We start from the raw sequence: 6,000 nt of genomic DNA, 5'->3' as shown, positions 1-6,000 counted from the left end.
TTCAATTTTTCACTTTTTTTTGGTAATTTCTCTCTCTTTTTTTTTCTTTTTACATGTACTCACTTTTTTATATCACTCAAAAACCTACATGCTTAAGCATGGGCGCTTAACTTCAACCTTTATTGGTTAAGACATATCTTTCCTGGATACATTTCAGGTTTAGGCTGCTAAACATGTTGCATCCCTCAAACTAAGCGAGGTTATGTTTTTGTTCCATGATTTCACTAAAATAAAGGAGGCCACAAATGCACTATAACGTGTGTTGGCTCAACTAAACATTTGAGCTCTTATCGGATCATCCCAATGCAACACTAGCAACTTAAGTTTTAATTATTATTACTAGAATAAATTATTAGATTATTATTTCAAACCTGCGCCTAAAATTAAAAAATTTCAATTTTTCTAGCAATTTACTTTCTAGCCATTTACTTTTTCTACCCCCTACCCCACACTTATTTCATACAATGCCCTCATTGTATGCTTAAAATAATATAAAAATTAAGAGAAGGGAGAAAAAAGAACAGACTCCCCTGGGATAGTGGCGTGATCATCTCCAAAAGTGTAGAAAAACTTGCATCTTGAATACAGACTTTGAGAAATAGAAACTTGGATCTTGAGCACGTGAGATAAGTAATGTACCGGCAAAATATGGGATCGAGTCTTCAATCTTCAACAAATGTGGTGCAGAAAAATTGTTCAAAATGGACAGAACAATGTGGGAAAGCATACGCCACATTGCATGGTAGAGAAAATGAGGCATGATTATCTTCATAATAATCCCAAAAAGAATGGTGGTGAACCACATAATGAATATGGAAAAATAAGACTCCTTTTTGTGAAAAATACAAAGTCACGACGTGAGTGTATGAAAATTCACGAGGTGAATTCGATGTGAAGCGGGTTCTGGAAAGTCACCATACACTGACTCACCAGGTGAATAATAAAAGAGTCACGACGTGAAAACTGGAATCCCAGAAATATATTTCTTCCAACCTTTCTTTCAATTCTTATATTCAACCCCATGTCTTAATGGATTAAGACTCTTCTAACCCTATTAATTTCGACTCTTCTCTCTAACTTTCTGCTTGCTTGACTCACCCCACACTTAATTCAAATTATGGGTCTCGACTCTCGACTTTAAACACTCCCGGCTAAACACATACGTACTCATATCTCGACATCCTTTGTATGCGCTCCTAGCAATTCTGAAAAATAACAACCAAAGAAGAGAAAAGTAACATAATATCTTAACAGTTTTACAATCCCAAACAAAATAAAACCAAACCCAACAAAACTAAAATAAACGAAATGAAACTAAAATAAACGATCAATCATCCTCATCATCCTCGTTCACCCCGCTCGTTCCGGCTCCCTCGCCTCTTGGCATCCACAATTCTTCCCACGTAGGAATATAAGGGCATTGAGGTGGCATGGTGGTTGGTCTCACCACATTCATATGAGAGAACATGGCTTCAATCATTTGGGTGTTATAAGTCATCCCACCGCGTAAATTATCCAAGTAAGAACCCACCCGGCTTTGGAACGGGTCGGTGGGTATTCCACCCTCATATGGTTGGGATCGTCCCATCTCCCCCTGGTTCTCACGTTCCTTCTTCGAGGCCTTGGTTGTTGTTCGGTCTCTTCGGTCGGTTGATCCTCACCCTCGCTATCGCTGTGCGGTATCCCATAATGCGTCCCATAATTGACCACCACTCGTATGGTCTCAAGATATCCCATAGAAAATTCGTTCCCTTGTTTACACGTAAGTGTCCGTGTAACCGTAGGGACGAGCACGCCATAAGACTTGGCTAAGCGGGTGACAAAATGGCCACCACAGATTGGGCTCCCGGGTCGGGAACTCACTGCATATTCTGCCAAGTAACGAGCCAAGAAGTAGGGAAGATTGCAACAAAATCGCGGTTGTAAAATAGACCACAAGAAAAATAAATTAACCTTAGTGACCTTATCTCCAAATTTTTTATGGTGGATGGAGAATGTGATCAGCCTGTGCAGCAAACGGTGAATGGGTGATTTGATGCTGCTTTCCGGTGACACACCGGAGTTGAAAACACCAAAAGCGATATGGCTCCAAAATTCATATCCCGACATTTCCCCGGAATAAGTACGGGTAGCCTCCCATAAGAACATAGAAAACTCGGGGGTCACGGTCTCGTTGGCCTCGTATAAACCCATCCTCCATAAAAATTCTACCAAGCTACACTCCCTATATTCCCCACCCAAAATAAAGACCAATGCTTGTGAGTAGTTAGGGTCTTGGACATTTTCATGGAACGCCACGGTGGAAAAGAACTCAACACATAATTCCTTGTAAACTCTTTCTTGGATGGCGAACAAGTTACTCCATCCCTTGCATGTAAACGAATACCCGTTTCCCATAAAAGTTTTGGTAAGAAACGGGTTTAGTCGTTCAACAAGTCCAACCTCCCGAAGCTTTTGCCAATTAACTGTTGGGGCAATAGCAAACTCTCTGTTGTGTAACCATCCCAATCTAGTGTTGTATCGGGCGAGCACGTCCCTAGATATATTTGTCGGGAATACGTAAAACGGGTGCAAACCCACCTTGGTCGTCACTAACCCCGCGTCTAGGTGCCATTTTTCTGCAAAAATAAACAAGCAACAAACACAAAACCAAATATCCAATATTTTTAGATAACCACAGAACAGTTTTGTTGATGCACCGGACTCGCGTCATGAGTCCTATGAAACTCACCTCGTGAGTTCGCTATACACAGCGAGAAATGGTCTCGAAAAAAAAATCGGGACTCAATTTTGCTGTTAGGGTTTACTCATAAACCATTTTTAAGCACAATCAATTAACATATGATGGATGAATAACACAATTTGGGCCAAATTTCGACATTGACATATATGAAAAACCCTAGCCCCTAAATCAACAAACTCGTGAAAATCAACCAAAAGAAATGCAAGATGTTTACCTTAAAGGAGAGATTACGTAAGCACACGAGTAGATTGTGTTTGATTAAGGCCAAAATCGGATGGGGGGGATCAGGGGACCGTCTTCACTTCGTAAGGGTAGAAAAGTGGTTTGGTCAAAGGATTCTGAATTGTTTAAGCTGTGGTCCCGTGTTTTTCAAAACTCACGTCGTGAGTTTATTAGGACTCACCTCGTGAGTTTTTTTGGACTAACGAGGCTGGCCATTTAATTAGATAATAATGGGCTAATAGAATTATTGGGCTCAAATGCCCCTCCCCGTATGCATTATGTATTCACGAGGTGAATTTCTTCGCGCTCACCTCGTGAGTTATGTCTGATTGAAAAGTATAAGCCTGATTAATAATTCTTCGAATTTTACCACTTTATTTAGGAACAGCCACAATTTATTTTTTTTACCACTTAATTTGGATGATTAGATGATTGAATGTCTAAAAATGCAAAAACTAAACTAAATGCAAAAAGGAAAAGAAAATTCAAACCGAGCTCGGGTTGCCTCCCGAGAAGCGCTTCTTTTTGAAGGAGTCGTAAGCCGGACTCCGTGCCTCCTTACGTTGAATCGTCAGAAGAGTCCACCACCAGGATCTCTTGTTCCTTGAAACGCCTCTTGTAAGCTTGAACACGTCTTTTATACGCCTTTTTCGAATTTTCCTTTTTAGCTTTTACCTCGTCTCCTTCAAGCTTGCGTTTGGTCCCTTTAGTCTCTATCTTACACTCCATAGTATCCTTCTCTTCTTTCACCACTGGACTTGTTACTTTTGAAGTAACCTCCTCTTCATCACTCGACATCTCATCATCTTCCTTGCTTACCCAAGAAGTTGGATTCGTGTAGGCAATAACTTCAACTAAAAATGGAACAGATGCTCTCGGTTTTGTTCTTTTAACTTGTTGAATTGTTTTGATTTCTTCTTCCATGAGCTTTTCTAATTCTGCAAGTTCATTTCCTTCATCAATGTTGAAAATCTCTTCTTGAGCATCACTCCCTTAGAAACCATCTTTTATTCCAAAAATTTCCTTCTCATCCCCAACTCTCAAGGTGAGCTTGGACTTGCGTATATCAACAAGAGCTCCAGCAGTGTTAAGTAACGGGCGACCAAGAATAATCGGTACATTTGGATCTTCTTTCATATCCAATACCACAAAGTCTATTGGAAAAACGAATTTCCCAATTTTTACTAAAATATCTTCCACAATGCCCCGGGGTTGTGTCACTGAACGGTTCGCCATGTGAATAGTCATCTTTGTAGCCTTCAACTTCTGAATATTTAATTTTTGATAAAAACGAGTAAGGCATCATGTCACACCCCAAAACCGGAACGGCGGAATCGTTCGGGGGTGGAGGACGTCATGTACAGTATCACAACAATGCAAAGTAGTAAACAAGTAACAACATCATCCATTGCATTAATAATATAATTTCATACAAGTGTGTTCTGTCAAGTTATAAAGACACCAAAAATAATATACATCAAAATAAAGATGGGTCTTGAACGAGCTCCATCTTCTCAAAAACCTGGCTCCGGTACCTGTCTACGGCGACCTGAGAATACAAGTTATTTTGAAAGAGTTTATCAGCTTTAAAGCTGGTGAGATCATAAGTATATTAGTGTCTGTAGTTGTATGAAAGTGTTTGTAAGTCTATAATTGTATATGTTTGTAAAAGTTTGTATTTGTTTGAACTCTCCTAGAAAACCCTATGTTTCCTACTAAAAGTAGCATTCTACCAAGGCATCTAGTGTCTGTGTGTGTGTCTCTTGTAAGAGTATGTATTTTCCCAAATCTGACTATCATTATCCAAAAATATAGTTTCTACATTATTGTTTATTGTGTGAATATCACAAAGTAAATGTAATGGGAAAATGGTATAGTAATGTAGTGTTGTATTAAGTAACTACTGTTGTACTAACTACTTTAAACTAATTGTTATTTAAAGTACCATGTGATCGGCCTGTATCCTGCTACCGACTCAATAGAAAAACGACAATGTAAGATGTCGTAAGAAATGACATTTGGCACCCGTAGACTTGCAAGTCCCACTGTAGCGAGCAGCAAGGTGTAGGATAGTCAATCCAGTATAGATCTATACACAAACTCATACGCTCCCCAATTAAGGAGATTCTGGATACAAAAACAGTCATGGCAGGTAGTGTCATGCCCCATTTAGTGGCTCACATAAATATAATAATGTATATGTAATGAATGTGCTAGCTGTATTGTATGTTCTCCCTCTGTCTAGCCTGTATGTTCTCTCTGTATGGTATTGTTTGTTATCTCTTTCTCTGTATGGTATTGTTTGTTATCTACTCTGTATGGTATTGTTTGTTATCTACTCTGTATGGTATTGTTTGTTATCTACTATGTATGGTATTGTTTCATGTATGAACTGACTCTTTTTATGTTTCATTGTTCTAGTAATAGTTTTAGTATCTTCCTAAACTACTCCTATAGCAGCTTACTAGTAATGTATGAACATGTTTGTATACCCTTGCTACCCAAAGGTATGGAGCTGAATGAAAGAAGGAACCTTTATGACTATATATGTATACATGATACACAACTAATATTTAAACGACCTTCGGACGGATAACCGATGCCCTGAGACCACATCCCAACGAGGAAAAGGAAATAAAGCGAGCTAGCCTTCCTAAGTCCTTTAAACATTACTTATATAACTATACATATATAGGCATGCATTTGACAATATAAGTATAAAAGAGTTTAAACAGAAGTATTTGACATGAAAAAGAGTTTGTAAAACAGTTTGGAGTAAAACAGTTTGGTAACACGTTTTGAAAGGTAAGAAATCCACTTGTTTGGTAGTTATTAATCACATGCGATTGATATAATAATTATAATTGTTCAACTTGTATCCCCCCCCCCATAAAAGCATTTAAAAACATTTAAAAGGTTAATTAAGGGGTATGAACTCACCTGTAGTGAGTGGTTTGGATGAACTGATGAAATAGGATTGTTAGGTGTCAAGTGAAGACTTGTACACACACAATGATCCTAGTTAACATATAATA

Source organism: Lactuca virosa, chromosome 9, assembly GCF_052849685.1.
Source record: "Lactuca virosa cultivar CGN04683 chromosome 9, Lactuca_virosa_CGN04683_v6, whole genome shotgun sequence".
Classification (NCBI taxonomy): domain Eukaryota; kingdom Viridiplantae; phylum Streptophyta; class Magnoliopsida; order Asterales; family Asteraceae; genus Lactuca; species Lactuca virosa.
Note: the sequence above shows the minus strand (reverse complement) of the source record.